The sequence below is a fragment of the Dendropsophus ebraccatus genome, chromosome 1 (genome assembly GCF_027789765.1).
Source record: "Dendropsophus ebraccatus isolate aDenEbr1 chromosome 1, aDenEbr1.pat, whole genome shotgun sequence".
NCBI lineage: Eukaryota > Metazoa > Chordata > Amphibia > Anura > Hylidae > Dendropsophus > Dendropsophus ebraccatus.
Window position 1 is genome coordinate 50,791,966 of NC_091454.1, and position 19,654 is coordinate 50,811,619.

The 19,654-nt window shown below is 39.9% G+C and overlaps 1 protein-coding gene across 1 annotated transcript in view; it reads right to left on the reverse strand.

Annotated features, from left to right (window-relative positions):
* Window positions 1–19,654, reverse strand: part of TENM2 (teneurin transmembrane protein 2) — a 750,809-nt gene that overhangs the window by 643,118 nt on the left and 88,037 nt on the right. The gene's annotated exons all lie outside the window — the stretch shown is intronic.

Consider the following 19,654-nt stretch of genomic DNA (forward strand, 5'->3'; position numbering starts at 1 on the left):
CCAGACACTCTTCCTATGGTTGTACCATAGTCCCGTTCCTCTGATGCAGTTTTCTGCCTGCTCTGACTCTCTTGCTGTTCCTCTTCCCATGCACTGCTATCAGACTACATTTGCCAGTAGTCTTAGAGGTACACACTCCCATATATACCCCACTCATTTCAAGGCCTCAGATCCATGCAAAGAAACTCGATGTGAGACAGAGGTCACATAATTTCTGTCTCATAAGGGGGAAGGTGGGCAGCAGAAGGAGCACGGGATGGAGTGATTTGCACAGAGGCCAGTTTTCTTCACTCTCTGGATGTCAATCAACTACAAGAGCGGTAGAACTGCACATAAATGGTAATACATTACATAGAGATATCTATATAACTTTCATTGTACTTTTTAATAGAAAATAATTTTCTCTATCCGGAGTTCTCTTTTAAGCATCATACAAATCTGTGGATTATGAATTCCTACAATGGCAACCCAATACTTCGGTATATCCATATGCATGTGCCATGATGAAGCATAAAGAATAGAGATGAGCGAATCTCAAGCATGCTCTGATACTAGTGGCTGTAGAAGTTGGATGAAACCCCAAGGCTGCCCTGAAAACATGGATACAGCCATAGGCTATGTTCACACAAAGTATATTTTCGTAAATATACGGCCATGATTAATGCGAAAATATACGTTGCCTTGCCTTCTATGGAATCCCTGCCAGAGCATATACACATAGTATACACTCCGGCCGGGATCCCTAGCGGCACCGCAAACAACTGACATGTCAGTTTTCTGTGGCCGCTATTCAGTGAAAACCCTGTCAGTGCACACTATGCGGCTCAGGCCACACGCTCCATAGCATGCAGTGGGGAGTTCTGATGCAGGCGCGCACAAATGCGCCCGCATCAGAACTCTGCAGGGCTAAAGATCATCTGAACTACCAGCCGGGATGATCTTTTCAGAGACGGGTCACAGAACTGCCGGTCTCTTATGTAGTATCAACATAGCCATAGGCTGTATCTGTGTTTTCCAGTACTTCCTACGGCTGCTTCCAACTTCTGCAGCCACCAGTAAACAAATGCTGCACGCTCAGGTTCTGATGAATCAGAGCATGCTTGAGATTCGCTCATCTCTAGTAAAATATCATGGTAAGCTCTATAGATTGCCATAATATAGAGATATTCTCCTTTACAAGAACTGCTCCAATATACAGTAACTCTATAGTCATGGAGTTGAAGAGACCCATGTCCTGCTATTGCATAGACTCCAGGACACAGCTCTGCAATGTGTATAAAGACTTAAAGTCAGTGCAGAAGACTTTGATATACAGTAAAAGAGCCCTATATAAACCTAGTGCTAATGTACGTCCTTATTATACTTTCCTAATTGGCATCCGATTTCGTTTTATATTCCCAACATAGCTGGCATGCAATTAATCACTCCGTGCATACGTGGGGATAGGCTGTATCTTACCTATCCATCTATCACACAGAGAGATAACAGACCTTATTATCTCACACAGAAATATATTGGGGGAATAAAGTCTGCAGGTTTTTTTTTCCTGAGAACTGAGAACAGCTGCTCTGCTTGTTGATTTTTTTTTACTCAAGCAGTACAAACTTTTCATTTAATCAGATTGTCTAATAAAGAAGTCTATCCATATGTTCTTCCTTATTTTCTTTCAGAAACACTATTACTTACTGAACTATTGCAGTATTTTTTTTAATGTAATTTATTCTTTGATCTTCTGTAATGTTTAGAATAAGGATGACAGGCACTTACTCCTTTATACTTCTCTGAACTATTTTTTTTCCATGCCAATTAAACTCAGAAAAGGCGCACTGCTCGCCCATGTTGCTCTCTCTTACAGCAGCACTTAGAATGCATTACTTTCCAGTACAGAATTCATAATTACATTTTTTATTTCTCTTTAATTCAAAGAAACCACTTTCTTAAGCACATAAACATTTTAAAGAGCATGCAAAAATATTTAAATAACGGAGACAGGCTTGACATGAAAGAATGCCTCTGTAAGTTCAAGTACAAGCAATATCTCAATGGAACTCATTGAAATTAATTACAGGCATGTCATATTATTTAGAAGACACAAAATGGGATCATTTGAACAAATTGCAGTTTATGTTACTTTGATGTATGATGCTTTAACCCCTTCTGCTCCAGTAGCAAATATATGCATTATGACGATTTCTGAAAGCAAATTACTATACAATAAGTTGATGTTTCCTACCTCTGGCTCTTTAGCTGTTGCAAAACTAAAACTCCCACCATGTCCCTGTAGGTTGTCAGGGCATGATGTAAGTTTTAGCTTTGCAACTGTTGGGAAGCTCCAGGTTGGGAAACACTGCTACAGTTCATAATATTTTTTATTATATATTCACAGATAGCTGTCTACATACTTTGATCTGCATTGATCAGTCAGAATATGAAAAGCAAAATAAATAAAAATTAATTGTGATAATGGCACCAGTCAATGGCACCAGGGAGAAGGCGCAGATTTGTCCCCTTCTTCCAGGCAAACGCCCACCGAATCCTCTGCTCGCCTAATGGGCGGGGGGGGGGGGGGATTGAGGTAGGGAAGAGGCATTTAGCAGGTGTAGATTTCTTGCACGGGAAAAAGGAGCGCATACCCATCCAGCCCTGCGCAACAAATCTACACCTGCTACACCTTGTGTCCCCCCTACCCCCGTGCCCGCCCATAAGGTGGGCGGAGGATACAGGGCAGACATATGCCAAGGAGAATGGGGCAACTCTGCTTACGCCAGTCTTCACAAATGTTTCCCAGAGTGAACAACCAGTTTATGTGTTGGAAAGAGAAAAAACTGACAAGTGTAGAAACATTTAAGCACCTTTTACAAGTGATTTGCAAGTGATTGGCTGAGCTGGCCATCATTGAGCAGGGACCCAGAGAACCATGCAGTAGTGTGCTGGTGGAACGCAGACAAGTAAGCTTGGTGTCAGGAGCTAAGTAGTCTATGGCAAGATACATTCTCGAAGTGGTATGAAAATATGCTGCCAGAATAGAGTGCCATAGACTTTAATAGAAATCCGTATTGCAGCGGATTTAACTGTGAAACTCACAGTGTGAAATCTGCTGTGATATGGTATGTTCGAATTCACCCTTAAGTTCCTGCTAGGAGTAAGGACCCATAGCTGTAATCTGATCCCCCTTAGGTATTTGGTTTTCCTATTTAAATACAATATACAACATAGCAAGTTGCACAAAAGTTTAAAGGGGGTGGCCCCTTTACAGCTGTTAAAAAAGAAAAGAAAAACAAAATAGTATTGCTGCTAAGTTTGCACCTACACATATGTATTGCTGTTATTTCAGCACTGTTGTGATGTACACAGCAATCTGCCTCCTCCATAGTAGTACACTGCAACCAGAAAATTGCAATCGTACTAAAGATCGCAAAGAATAGCCGGTCGTTAAACAACAGTTGGAAATAATGTCCTTGAACATTATTTCTGGCTGGTGTTTAACCCATTAGTGACCGCCTAATGGGCTTTATTCCGATGTATGTATCGGAAGGCTCTGCCGCGCACCTGCGCTGGAATCGCAGGGGATCAGCTGTCAGTATAACTACACGGAGGGTAGCTTAGCCCTTTTAATGCCGCTGTCAAATCATAACTGTGGCATGTATCGGGTTCTGGTGGATTTTTTTTTACTACTGCTTTAATGTCATATAAGACCACTAGGGGACAAGATTTAATTTTTAACATAACATCTTTCCCCTAACACTGTGGCTGCCATAGCCCCGATATTTGTCACAATAATGGCTGTGCTGGGTCTAGTTAGAGCAAACAGCTCTCTGTCATTTGACAGTTGTCCATTATATGCACAGTGCTAAGCTCTGTATGTACATTCATTGAGAAGGCAGAAATGGTAAAACATGTATGGATTGTCGTTAAGGCGTTAAAATCCTTTGCTGAGCAATGTAATCTAACCTACCTCCATAAAGTCAATACCACATATTGATGGGCAGCCCTGACATTGAAGGATAGTGCATCACCTACTTTGTTTGTCATGCAGTAGAAGCGGTCTTAATTGTTTTTGAGGCATAGACTTCAGGTATTGATTTTTGGTATACAAATACAATTCGTCTTGATATACAAGCATTATACGTCAGCCTCACAAGTCACAGGGAAGTTTGAAACAAAAAAAAAAAAGCATTTTGAAGGTAGGAGCAGTTAAAAAATCTGACTGATATGGTGGAAACATTACCAACCAATGACACGTACCCTGAATAATTCCATCACATATGCTTACTGTGATCATTATTGTTATCATTCTATATTCTTATTTACGTCACGTTCCATAAACCATACTTTTCAATTGACATAATTGTAGAGGGCATGTTTTCTTGTCAGACAAGTTGTATTTGCAAATGGCACAATTTTGGTCCAATCAATTAGGCCATGCAACTGGATATTGACTATGCAATCCCACATCAGACATGTATGGCATAGAGCCAAATGATTATCGACACTCAGACAGACAATCGTTTGGTGTAATAGAACATGTTAAAAGGCAACAATCAGCCAAAATATTGAAAAATCCTGTTCATGTCAGCAGACTGCCGATAACTTCTTTCTTAGATTGTTTGGGCAGCCCCTCCTGCTGCTCTTCGCTTGCTGTCTGTGCGTGTAATACAGACAGTGAGCAGGAAATTAGGGGGAAGCGAGCACTGAACTGACAGGTCAGTGCTCACTTCCCTCTCTTTGACGTGTCCTATAATATGGCCTTTCCATAACATACAGTGTACATCATGATGTATATATCTATATCTGTCTGTCATTCCGTTTGTCCTCTATAGACTTCTAAACGCCCGAATAGCTTGATCCCAAATTTGGTATGCAGATACATTGGGTGCCCAGGAAGGTTAGAGCAAAGGTCCTGTCCTTGCCAGATGTACAGGAGGGGAGGGGGTGGGGAAGACCGCCCCATAGAAATGACTGGGAGAATCTCCACACTGCAGACACAGGTGATAGAATTAGAGCTGCATGTCTCCCCAGCAATGCACAGATGAAGGAATTAGCTTCAGCCAGAGCTACAGAGACATGAATGAGCAGATCCAAACAACTACAAAGACAAAGATGAAAGCCAGGCATGGTGGCAGCTCACGAGGAGAGGGTTGGGGAAAAACAGACCCAAAAAAATGAATGGTAGAATGTTCTGGAGATCAGATTTTACCTCACAAAGATGATGTCAGTGTCTGACCACACACACCCCTTCTTACACACACACACACACACACACACACAAACACACACACACACACACACACACACACACACAAACACAAAATAATGGTGGTTGGGAAGGTATACTGAAGCCTTAGCAACCAATATAATAACTACTTTAACTCTCAAAGGGAGATGGAATCTGATTATTTGCTAGGGGCGGCTGCCTGAAATCAGACCCATATAAATAAAAGGTAAAATGTGCAGATCAGATTATGTTTCACAAAGATGATGTCAGTGTCTACACACACACACACACACACACACACACAAAAATGGTAGTTGGGAAGGTTAATTACTCCACTTTATAACTGGGCAGCGCTGGGTACATTTACTAATACATATAGAGTATATAAATATAGTGATTGTAATATCTCATCTCCTTCAGGCTATGTTCACACGCAGTATTTTTACTTAATATTTTGGTCAGTATTTTTCAAGAAGTGGATTGAAACACAGAATATTCTGTAGAAATTTAGTGCATGTCCGCCCTTTACTGGCAAATAATTGCAAAATATTTTGAAAAAAATGGACGTTGTTTTGAAATAATGTCCGTTATTTGCCATTAAATAACGGCCTTCCACTAAGTTTCAACAGTGTGTTAACTTAGTCTTTCTGTGTTTTCAATCCACTCCTGGTTTTGGTTGAAAAATATTGACCAAATACTGAGAAAAAATACTGTGTGGGAACATAGCCTCAAAATGCAAGGATCTTAGATTCAATTATCTTTAAGAAGGTGTTGTTTAACTTGACATCCCTAGATTCTCAATAGTAAAGGATCAAAATGATCACATTGCCTTCTAAAGGCTAATCATTAATTATATTTATGGTCAATGCCTCTGAATTTTTAATAGCCACATGCTGGCTTAAAGTGTTCCTGAAAGATTCAAACTATTAACTATTCAAAGACTTCTAACTATTAGCACTAAATTACTGCCTCTACCCATTCATGTTTATATAGCATGTGCTACCTGCTGTTAAAGGAATACTAAATATAGAAAAAGCTGAAAAAAATCCAGCACCTCCTCTCCTTTAATCTCATTTTGACCTATATTACAACTAAGGCTATGTTCACACATAGTATTTCCGCCAGTATTTTGGTCAGCATTTTTTCAACCAAAACCAGGAGTGATTTGAAACCACAGAAGCTGTGCAAATCTTTCCATTATAATTTTGACCAAAATACTACGTGTGAATACAGCCTATAAAGGTGTGAAATATATAAATAAATCTTGTTGGCCTTCCACTTTCTCACTGTCCTGTGTCTAGTTGTCAGGCACTGGCAGAGGTCTCATCCTTTGTCCTACCTGCAGTTGGACAAAAAATATTGTTAGAGGTAATGTATTACCTAGATTTTTTTGTTTACTGATCAGAGCCATGTCCTGAAATACGGTATTTTGTTGTTTCTATTTTCTGATTGTAGTTTTTTTTTCTTTTGTACATTAGTACTGGGGCTGCCATCTTGTATGAGCTGTTTTAAAAGTATCTAGAGATATGCTCTACAGCAAGTCCCATGGGCCATAGGCACCAACAGACAGGTTCTGTCCTATTCAAATAAAAGAGAAAGGCTTCTGGGAATGCTCTGTGACCTTTAAAGAGGCCATTCTACAGGAAGTTGTAGGCTGAGTTGTGTGCAACAGCTATTATGTGTACCCCTATTATCTATATACTGGTGTCACCTATCATCGTACTCCTGTCTGTGTTGAGGGCACTGCTGGAAAATTATCTGTACAGAACAGGAAGCCTCACTTTAGTTTTAGGCTTATAGGTCAAAATGAAAACTGCAAGATTTCATGATTATTTTAAAACATTTATGGCAAAATAAAAATAAAAATCTTAAAAGTATGTTTTTCATACAAACTTGTTTTATCCAATAGGTCATTCTTTAAATACAAATTCCCTTTAAGTTTCACTTCTTTGTAAAGTTACCCTTCCACGGATATTAATATGGCTTAGTGGGATAATAGCCATACACACATATACAAACACACCAATGCCTCCTCTCCTTTCCAGACAAACATGGAACAAATCAGCAGGAGATCAACCTGTATGAAGTATTTCTACACAGCTGTATGCTATAGGTCATACACTTTCCAGCGTTACTAAATACTCATGTGCAATACCCGTGTGTGAAGTTTTTTCTGTTCAAAGCTCTGCCTTTTCTATCTGAACGTTTGCCTCCTAATTTACAAGTAAGCAGCATGAGTTTCTTCTGATTGTCAAGAGGCAATAAAATACGATGCAGTAATGGTAGTGGGAAAACTAGAGAACCAGGGTCAGAAATACCATGACATTCCTGGAGAGTCCACATACTTAGCAAGCATGAAGATAAAATATGAACTTTAAAAACAATAAAAACGTACTTTAACACCTTCCCACATAATCATGTACCGACACGTCCATTTGCCGGTACATGACAGGAGCAGGAGCTGTGCCCGTACATGACAGGAGCAGGAGCTGCGCCGGTGTCATCCGCAGGGGGGCCAGGCTGTCAGGATCTCGCCAGTTAACCCTACAGGTGCTGCAATCAGTACGATCGCAGCACATATGGTGCTTCAAGAAGGGAGAATCCTTCCCCGAAGCCTCCTGGTGTCACAGCTACAGTGGCTGATCAGCTTTGCCTATTACAGGCATAATGCATTGCAGTGCTGATCAGCACTGCAATGCAACATGCCTGTATTCAGGCAATTTTACAGTAAAGTCCTAATGATAGGACAATAAATTAAAGTGTAAAAAAAAAAAAAAAAACACACACACACCAAAAAATATTAATAATGAAGAAAAATTTACATATAATCCCCATAGCCCCCAATACAATAATAAATGTTGGGGGGGGGGGGGAGAATAAAAAAAAAAAGTACACATATTTAGTATTGTCGCATGTGTAATGATGCTGGCAATAAAATTATTACATGAATAAACCTGTGCGGTGACAGCAAAAAAATTTAAATGAGAAAAATGCAAATTTTTGACATTTTTCCATAAAAAATTACATTTTTCACATATCGCCAAAAATTTACCATTAACCTAAAGTACAATATGTCACAAAAAACTATCTCAGAATCAGAAAGAAAAGTTATAGCAACACATAGCTACAACCACAGTTGACAGGTTGGTTTTAAAGATGAGCTCTGGTCCTGAAGGCCAAAATCAGTCCAGTCCTGAAGGGGTTAAAAAGGCTTACTTTTTTGATGGAGAAGGAAAATACACAAAACAAAACATGGCAATTTTAATATGCCATTATTTTTTCTGTCTGCTTCCCCCAGTTCTGAGCCTTTCTGCAAGGCGGTTCATGTAAACAGTGGCCTTGGCTTGGCTGTTTCTGCACTCTGTGAGGCCGGGATGGGTTAACTCTTCCGCATTACAAAGTGCAGAGACAGTCAACCTTGAAAAGTATTTACATGAGCCATCTAGGAAGGGAGGGATGAGGAGGGGGAGACTAACAGAACAGCTCAGACACAGTTTTCTGTGTCTTTATAAGAAAGTTTCAAGCGCAGAACTGGGGAAAGGAGACAGAAAAGGAAAGACATGTATGAAATGAATTATTAGTCTCCTTTGCTAAAACTGTATAGTTCTTAGCAAGTCCTAAGTAACATGTACGGTATGTGACTGCTAAGGCCAATGATGGTAGGCACATCATTTTTCCAGGAAACTAAGACTGTCAGGGAATACCAAAGGATAAATGGAGTAGTCTCTGCCTCTAAGGTTGGGTTTACACTGCGTTTTTGTTGTCCATTTAAAAAATTCATTTTCAAATGGTTACTTTTAACGTACACAAAAACATGGTCAACCAAGTTTATGTGTACGCTAAAAAAGGAAAAACATCCACTTTGATGGGTTTTTTTATTTTATTTTTATTCAATTTTTTTTAGAATGGAAGTTAATAAAGGAACGGATCCAAACATATGCACACAAATGTATCCATTTTTGCATCCCTTTTTTCCATTAAACGGATACGTTAAAAGGACTGCAAAAACGCAGTGTGAACCCAGACACACTTTTTTTCCCCCATTTTTCAGATATCCCCTTTAATCTTAGAATAATGTTACAGCATTTCCATAGAGATATTTCTTCAACTATATTTTTCATAGCATAAAAAAAAAACTGAAAAAAGTAAAACTCTGCTGGGTAATTTTTTTCTTACTCTGTTTATGAAGCGAGACCACCTGGATGCATTGCTATTGTAAGTGCTTCTTTATTTCATCATCAAGAAGCAATATCTTTTCATAAGCAGATAGATATATCACCTTTTTTTTCTTGCTAGACATAAAAGAGTGTTCTAACATACTGGAGCTATGCATCAAGTTCCGAAACAAGCTCCTTATCCATTATATTGACACATGTTGAGCCATTTTGAAAATGCGTTTCTTAGCAACCTTGTATTAAGCTCTTCTTTTGATCTACTTGATACTAAGACAACATGCAGTTGGAGGTACAGATGATGCATACCACAACGGGGGAAGAGGAGTTATTTGAAACATGTAGTTTACTCAAATGTATCAATTGTCAGACCTTCTTTTTTGAACAAGGGCCTGGCTGCAGAATATCACATATACTGAATTTCACTACAAGCGACTTTCATGAATTTCGGTTATTAAAAGCTTCTGACAGTTTCGAGCCTTTTAGTTAAATCTTTTTAAGGACCTTCTCTTTTTTCCAGTTGTTCCTCATCTATTCTTACACATGTCGTTTTGATTAAAGCAGCAGGAAAGCCTATTGAAGGTTCAGAAAAAAATAGAAATATCAATATATCCAGAGGGAAGGAGAAGGCAATTCCGATAACATACACATTAAAACTCTAATGTATAGCCCACTCCTCTATCAGCATTGTTCTATACAGCTGTATTATTTTCTTTCCAAATTGCGTTTATTTTCTCTACAAATTGTACAGCAGGGTATGTACACCCTGCGAAATACAGAATAATATTTTCATCATAAAACCTACTGGTAATAGGAAAAGTGTGAGTTTAGGAAGCCTAATGTTGTTAATTCAAGGAATGTGTCATCAGAAAGTTACAAGTTTATGTTAAACATTTTTGAAGAATGTTTAGCGATTTTTCTTTCATTTACTATCTATAATATTTAATATTATTCTGAAATCTTTTTTCAGTCTAGCAACTAAGCCTAATAATTGGCTGATACGTCCTTTTCTATAAAGATTACTTTTCAGCAGCCTCCTTCCTATTATCACAGGTAGGATTAAAGTGAAAGGTTACACCAGTAGATAGATAAGAGTGTATCAGTCCAGTTATAATAGGCAATAGACATAGCTCATGCCTTCCCTGTCTGCACTAGGATCTCTGCAAAGGTTACAGAGCATTCCTTCAAAACTCTAATAGAAGTCAATAGAGTTCCCTCTCTGACTATTGTAATAATGCCCATGGGGCTTCCTCTAAGGTATATTTGTCAATGCTGTTAAAAGCAGCTCAGGCAGGCAACATGGCTGTGCCCATATTGATATAAAAATAAAAGACAAAAAAAAATTACAATAAAAAAATAGAGACAAATAAAGCATGTTTGAGTATCTGGCTCTAATCAGTGTTTAAAATTTGGGAGAAAATTCCCTAATCTGGGAAGATATTACAGTACCTCTTCTGCTCCCTGATGCTTCTGCCCTCAACAGGCCTGCACATGATGTCCCATAGCTGCACAATGTCAGTACAACATTGTGCAACTATTGGACATCAGGTATGGGTGTGGTTCTGCAGCAAACAATAATTGTGACTTCATGATCGCCCCCTCTCTCTAAGGCGGAAGTGCCAGGGGCTAACAGAGGTAACAGGGTGAAAAAAATGGTGAAGGTTCCAGCACTCCAAGAAAGAAAAATGAATAAAATACCAAAACTTTGTTTCATTCTCGGATAAAAACTGAGCTGCTGTGTTACTTTGACTTTCAGTCTGTATTTTTTGTTTACTAACAGAGGTAATGCCTTTCTGCTTCCCAGAAAACCCATTTAGGGTACAAACTCACTGGGCGGATCCGCAGCGAATTTGCAGGGACCCGCTTGGGATCCCTGCCCTGTACACTCTATGATATACTTAAAAACCTCCAACGCCACGAATCACGGATCAAGGGGCGCAGGTCCAGAAAGAAAAGATGAAAGTAACGTATAAAATAAATTTAATGAGACTGAACGCGTTACGGAACCGCACCGGTTCCTTTCTCAAGAGTCATCATGACTCTTGAGAAAGGAACCGGTGCGGTTCCGTAACGCGTTGAGTCTCATTAAATTTATTTTATACGTTACTTTCATCTTTTCTTTCTGGACCTGCGCCCCTTGATCCTTGATTCGTAGTGTTGGAGGTTTTTATGTATATCATTCCCTTGGGATAGCGGGACTGGCTGCGGTCCCATGCGGCGCGGCAAAGAACTGACATGTCAGTTCTCTGTGGCCTCAATTCAGTGAATTGCGGCCGCAGAAAGACCTGTCAGTTCACACAATGAAGCGAGCTTGCTTCCTTGTGTACTATGAGAGTTCTGATGCAGGCGCTCGCTGACGCGCCCGCAACAGAACCCTGTGGCTTGAAAAATCATCCGGCCGGCACTGCGGTACTGGCCGGGATGATCTTTTTAGAGACCAGCTGTTCCGTGACCCGGACGGGTCATGGAACGGCCAGTCTCATATGCCATGTGAACATAGCCTAAAGATGGTTATTTGCTTTTCTTTTCAAAAAAATTCACCCTTCCTATCCATGAGTTGGATCTGAGTGTGCTATTGTTTCCAAGTTTGTCTTTTACAAACTGCAATATTCTTGATTTTTTTACGGAAAACTGTGGCATATTACTCAGAACGAGAAATTGTGAATATTATACATTTATCATGGTATAGTGCTTCCATGATGTTTGAGTGGATCCTTAAGTTGCATAGTATATCTTACAAATTTGAATTCCTTCTCAGTTATAAAGCATATTAACTCAACCGAATATTTCCGAACTAGTCTGCCATCCTAAAGCTAACAAGAAAGAAAAGCCTTTTTGTCATTTGAGTTAAAGTTTTCTGAAATCTTTTGTTTCATTGCCAATTGTCATTTTGCACTAATGAACCTAACCAGCTCTCAGGCAGTTCTTTGGAAGCTTTAAGTATCTGAAACTGAATTATAAAAAAGTAGCAAGGTGAAAATGATCTGCCAGCTATCATAATACTGTTACTTTGAGAGATAAAAGTGACACTGAAAATTACAGAGTGTGGTGAGGTTTGATGTAATGGTTGGAACATTTTTATTGTTCTGCTATAACAATTTACATGGTAGGGACAGCTCTAAAATGTGTCAACAGATTAAAAACATAAAAACGATCATACTCTTGTAAGGTTTAATTAATAGGTCCAGACTATAATCCTGATTTGTATGGCAATATAGGTCATCATTTGGCTTTGGTTTAAAAAAAACCATATCTTTTATAAACTAGAAATATTTAACTTTTAAAACAACTTAAAGAGGTTATCCCAATATTTAAAGTTGTCACCTATCCAAGAGATAACTAGGCCATCGATGGTGGTCTGACCACAAAAACTCCCTTAATCTTGAGAACAACGGTCCCTTGATCCCTGGGTGATTGGAGCAGCAGTGCACGTGTTCAGCTATAACTCATTGTGCTCTAGGGGACTTCTTAACATAGTCAAGCACTAATATGTTCAGTTTCTTAACTGGCATAGCTGAGAATCCGCCTGTGTTAAAGTGACAGCAATCACCTGAGGAGCAGGAAAATGCCCAATTCTTGGCTGACCGCATCTCCCTGTGTAAGATGTTTGTGTGGCCTGGCCACTGGATTCATCTTGCCTTCTAAAGGCACGGCAAACAAATGCCAATCAGGGATCGCTTTCGTCCTTGCTTAGATCCATATTGGGCAGCGTAAAAGGATATTCAGCAAGTAAGGAAAGATCTCCAAAAGAATGTCTTAACAGGTGGAAAAATGGCTGTATTTTGTAGCGGGAGGTGGAAAATAATGAGCATGTTCATTATTTAGACAGTTATAATCACTTACAGCCGTTACTCTATATGGTAAGTGCACTGCTGCCAATTTTCTATTGACTGTAAAGGGAAACTCTAGCCAAATCTAAGAATCCAGGGATGGCAAAGGGTGGAAGAACATAATAGTTACCATACTTACTCTATACTTACCCTTCCTTGCGCATTACCTCTCACTGAAAGCCACTGGTCTCCAGTTTCTCCTTGCTTCCTGCATTGTCACGTCCTGGCAGGAAGTATCCGCTCAGCCAGTCAGTGACTGCAGCGGGACACTGACTGACTGAGCTGGCATTTCTCATCCGGGGAAGTGACGCAGCAGGAATGGGAGCTGCAGGAATGAGCAGTGATGCTGAGTTGCAGGGGGCACGGGGACAGATAAGTACAGATTCTCTATTATGTTACGCTGCCCCCCCCCCTCCCCCGAGATTTTTAGATTTCCCCAGAGCTCTCCTAACTAAGCTGCTGAGCGTAACATAACAGGTCATATTGTCCATTTATGTATAACATCCATGTCCTGCATGGTGCACGTTATTGTCAGTATTTTATTTTTTTTGCACAGGTGAGACATTGATGTTGTATGGGGCTACACAACACTGCTTTGTTATACTCCTTATTCTGGGGTGTACAAGTTGGATTTTTATGTGTTTTTAAGCATTTTAGCCAGTGTCAATAAAACAATATTTTACTTTACAATATTCTACATTTGGGGATGCATTCTTCTTTATGCTCTGCTTTTTCTCTTTTACTAACTTAGACTGGAAATATTATTACATCACTTCCTGCAGGACATAAAGCAGCTGATAAGTACTAAAGTATTTGATAAAAAAAAAAAAAATTAATTACAAATCTATATAACTTTCTGACACCAGTTAATTTGAACTGGAGTCTGGAGTACCCCTTTAACCTCAGTATGGTTTATTTATTTTTATTTTTTTAACCTTAGTGTCTAGTAGTGTGAATAATATGCGTTCCAGCTTTACTAGATGCCTGACAGTAAATTCTGCTGTTAGAAGCCAAATCCTTGATGATCAGCTCCCCCAATGATTCATAATGAAGTGGTCTCAGTGCTAGTTTAGTGGTGTATTATCCCAGCACAGTGGCGCTCCTGGACCCCCACTGTTTAGGAAAATGGAGCTGTGTTGCAGTTACCTGCACAGTGGGTGCAGAGGAGCAGCACTGTTCAGGAAAACGCCTACAGCTTCCTTATTCTCTTGATCGGTTGGGATCCCTGAAATCTGTGTCAAAATCTGTATGTGTTCCTTGTGAATTTTACTGCAAATATGGACAGTAATGCCCTGACCAACACAGAAAACAGCCATGTTTTCCCATTATAGTTACACATGCCACTTGACATTTTGACATTTCTTCCTTGCCCACATTCTAATACACCAATGTCTGCTGCTTGTAAGAAAAGGGAGAGGAAACAAATCTAAGGTTAATTTAAAAGCTCCATCAATAACGTGATTTCAGACTAATGCGTATCATGAGCTCTTTCATTACAAAGAGTTTGGCCTTTCACTCCCCTTGTGTGCTGATCTACGTACAAGGACTGGAATGAATCATAAAACACTGGTGCAGGAAACATGCATATGTTCCTAAATCTGTAAGTAATCGGGGGTAACATGAAGGCCACATGTTATTTTACATTACATTCAGAAGTAACACGAAAACTCATTTGCTGATGTCTTCTACAATTACAATAAGTCTTTCCATCATAGGACTCTCACTTGTAATCTTCGCCTACATACAGATGTCAGCCTTCCTTTTAATTGTTGTATTGCTTTCATTGTGTGAGGTGCATACCATTCTGCACTACACATCCGTGTAAATAGCATCTCCCTCACCTTCTCTTTCTCTTGGCAAGCCCTGAAGGACAGTGGCTTCTCACCTTTTGTACTAATCTGTCACTCAGTAAACACATGATTGTCGGGCTTGCTTGTTTTTTTTATCATTCATTCATGTTAGACATCTAACCCTTGGTATTTCATATGTCCATCACCCTGGAAGATAATGAAGCTATACAATATACAAAAATTATTCTTTCAATAACGGGGGAAAAAAAACTATGGGCAGGACCAATATTATCTTAACCCCTTAAGGACAGAGCCAATTTCGATTTTTGCGTTTTAGTTTTTTCCTCCTTGTGCTTAAAAGGCCATAGCACTTGCATTTTTCCACCTAGAGACCCACATGAGCCCTTATTTTTTGCGTCACTAATTGTACTTTACAATGACAGGCTGAATTTTTGCATAAAGTACACTGCGAAACCAGAAAAAAATTCAAAGTGTGGTGAAATTGAAAAAAAAAGCATTTTGTTTATTTGGGGGAAACATGTTTTTACGCCATTCACCCTGGGGTAAAACTGACTTGTTATGTATGTTCCTCAAGTCGTTACGATTAAAACGATATGTGACATGTATAACTTATATTGTATCTGATGGCCTGTAAAAAATTTAAACCATTGTCAACAAATATACGTCACTTAAAATCGCTCCATTCCCATGCTTATAGCGCTTTTATCCTTTGGTCTATGGGGCTGTGTCAGGTGTCATTCTTTGCGCCATGATGTGTTCTTTCTATCGGTACCTTGATTGCGCATATATGACTTTTTGATCGCTTTTATTACAATTATTCTGGATTTGATGCGACCAAAAATGCGCAATTTTGCACTTTGGGATTTTTTTGCCATTTACCGTGCGAGATCAGGAATGTGATTAATTAATAGTTCGGGCGATTACGCACGCGGCGATAGCAAACATGTTTGTTTATTTATTTATTTATTTACTTTTATTTATAACCTAGGAAAAGGGGGGTGATTCAGACTTTTATTGGGGGAGGGGGCTTTTTACTGTTAACAACATTTTTTTTTTAACTTTTACACTTATACTAGAAGCCCCCCTGGGGGACTTCTAGTATAAGTGCTTTGATCTCTCATAGAGATCTCTGCAGCATAGATATGCTGCAGAGATCCATGAGATAGGCACTCGTTTACTTCCGGCTGCTGCAGCCGGAAGTAAACGAGTGCCGAGCCAGGGACGGCGCCATCTTGGAGCGGTCCCCGGCCGGCTTCAGAAACGGAGATCGCTCCTCCGGGATAACATCCCGGGGGAGCGATCTCCGCCACTAGACACCAGGGAACAGCTGAATCCGGTAATCGGATGCAGCTGTCATCTTTGACAGCTGCATCTGATTACTGTATTAGCGGGCACGGCGATCGGACCGTGCCCGCTAATACCTACGGAGATGGACAAATGTAGTGTTGTGTTACAAGAAAAAAGAAAACAAAAAAAGTATCACTTAACCCCTTAAACCAGGGGTGGGGAACCTTTTCCATGTCGAGGGCCGGTCTGGCATTAATAAAATCATTCGAGGGCCGCATACCGTGCGCGGCAGTTAGTAGCGGGGGTTTGCAGCACCCAGGACAAGGCATAGTATTGTTCCCCTAGTGCCCCTGCTATTGTAGTTAACCCCCAGTGATGCCCCTTGTAGTCTAGTTAACCCCCAAGTCATGTCCCTGGTAGCCTAGTTAACCCCCATCAGGCATGTCCCTGGTAGCCTAGTTATTCCCCCCCCATCAGTCATGTCTCTGGTAGCCTAGTTGTCCCCCCCATCAGTCATGTCCCTGGTAGCCTAGTTATTCCCCCCCATCAGTCATGTCCCTGGTAGCCTAGTTGTCCCCCCCATCAGTCATGTCCCTGGTAGCCTAGTTGTCCCCCCCCCATCAGTCATGTCCCTGGTAGCCTAGTTGTCCCCCCCATCAGTCATGTCCCTGGTAGCCTAGTTGTCCCCCCCATCAGTCATGTCCCTGGTAGCCTAGTTGTCCCCCCCCATCTGGCATGTCCCTGGGATCCTAGTTAACCCCCAAATAAAAAAATAAACATCCCACTCACCTTACCTCCGCTCCCACGCAGCCCATGTCCTCTTCTCTCCCAGGTCCTCTGTGCCGGTCTTCTCCTGCAGGCGGCGCGCGATGAAATGACGTCATCGCGCGCGGCCCGCAAGAGAGTAAAGACACGCGCCGCTCTGCTGGGGAAGAAGCCGGCACAGACAGCATCCTCCGGTGTCCGGCAGCTGTCACAGACACCGGAGGATGCGGTGTATGCCGGCTTCTTCCCCAGCAGAGCGGCGAGCATCACAGGGGAGCTGCGGGCCGCGGGCCGCATCGGGAGGTCCCCACCCCTGCCTTAAACGATCCTCGATGTTTAAGTGTAAGTGACAAGAGCAGCTCCTGTCGGGATCCCCCCAGACCGCTGGAGGAGTTCTTCTTACTTTTGTGCAGTCCAGCCGGTGTTCTGCTGATAGAGTCTGACACAGGCAGGCTCTATGTGCAGAACGCCGATGATACTGATCAATGCTATGCTATGGCAGGGGGACTTACAAAGTGTCAAAAATAAAACGTAAAAATATTTTAAAAAATACGCCAAAGCCCCTCCCCCAATAACTTAAAATCACCCCCTATTCCATTAGACTAATAAAACATGTAAAAATTGTTAAATAAATAAATAAACATGTTATATACCGTAGCATACGTAATTGTCCGATCTATTAAAATATTACAATAATGATCCCATATGGCGAACGGCGTAAACGAAAACAGGATAAAAAAATGCCTGGATTGCTGATTTTTTACATTATATATATAAAAACATTATAAAAAGTGATTAAAACATCTGATCTATTCAAATATATTATTAATAAAAACTAGACATCATGGTGCAAAAATTGACACAAGAGTATTTGTTGCTTCACAGTAGTGTTAATGTAAGTTCCCAACATCACCATGAATTGGCTGGTGATGTCTAAGAAATACAGGCTTTAGAAGCTCTGCTCTACCCAAGTACCAGACTACTGTAAGTTATCAGAGTAAAAAGATTGCAAGATTTTAGTTTTGTTTTTAAATAATGAAATGGAGAATTATATTATAAAGAAATACCAAAAATGTTTTAAAAAACTGAATAGGTCTTTTTCTAATGATATAGTGCCTGTTATTCTCCACAGAAGACAATATTTACATTACCACTCCTTACATACACTACATACTGTATGTAAATATAAAGACAAATTAGATATGGTAATGGTTCCTCACGCAGTATAAAGACTGAAGTAAATACACATTGTCACTGTAGATCGAAAACTGTTTGGATGTTTTGAAAACCCAAGTTATAAAACCTATGATTAGGCTGAAAGCATAATTATTTCAGAAAAAAAAAAAGAGAATAGGCCTTTTTCATTTCTCAGGGTGTGCTGAAATCCATACAGTCTGCCACAGCCCCTAAAATTGCAGTGATAACAAGATTAATATGAAACATCTAACACATTACAGGGTCACATTGTTGAAAAGAAGATCACCCACAGTCGACAATAAAGATACCCTTAATCTTCACTGTATTGAAAATATTAATTTTCAACAGACGCTGAAAAATGGAAAAAGATATTTTCATCAGCTTGCTTTATATTCATGAAGATGAGATATGTATAACTAGATCTGCCAGCTACAAATGGAAATTTTTCTTTCACTTTTTTTTTCTGGGCAGATTTATTTGAAGTCCAATGGTTTTTAGCTATGTAATCTATATAATGTTGTCTCCAGTTATTTTTATATAAACCTTATCAGAAAGAACCTGTCAGCTGCTTCCCTATTATATTTGATTTCCTTTATATTCAGTGCATTATGTAAAAAAACAAAAACAAAAAAATCACCCTGGAATTTGTCTTCAGCATATTACTATTCTCTTTGCCTAGCTTTGTAATGCATGCTAGATAAGGTATTGCACTCTGTATTGTGTGGAGTAGTATATTGAGTGTAAATTACAATTTAAGTGGAATTGTCACACTAAGCCCTGGCAATAGGGTGACACGTCCTGTTCTGTAGTTAACACTTTTTAGCAGATATGTCACTGTCAACACAGTCAGGATTACAATGAAAGGTAACACGTTTGTTATTTATCTAGAGGCAGATAACACAGTAGCTACCATAGACAATAGGTGATAATCATAGCTCATCTCCTACCGACCCTGCACAATGACCTCTGCAAAGATCACAGAGCATGCACGCAACACCCTCTGATACCTACCAACTTCTAGGATAGAGAAAGGAACCCTTGTGGTGTGCCCAAGTTTTTGTAAGCTCTAACTCCTTTTGATACAGTGTATAGTGGCGTTTATAGCACCCTTCTTTCCATGAGTTCTATTGTGTTGGTGCCGATCCTTTCCTTTTATATATAAAGAAACATATCTCATGCAGTGCAGGTTTTTTAAGTCACCTATCTTAGGCCATGTTCACACAATATATTAATTTCATTATGAAAGGCCGTTCTTTTCAGTGAAAAAAAAAGTCCGTTGTTAATAAAATCAATATGCTTCCATTGATTTCAATACAACAGCCACACACAGTATACACTACAGGAGTTGATGAACTATGGCTGCAGAAAATAATGAAC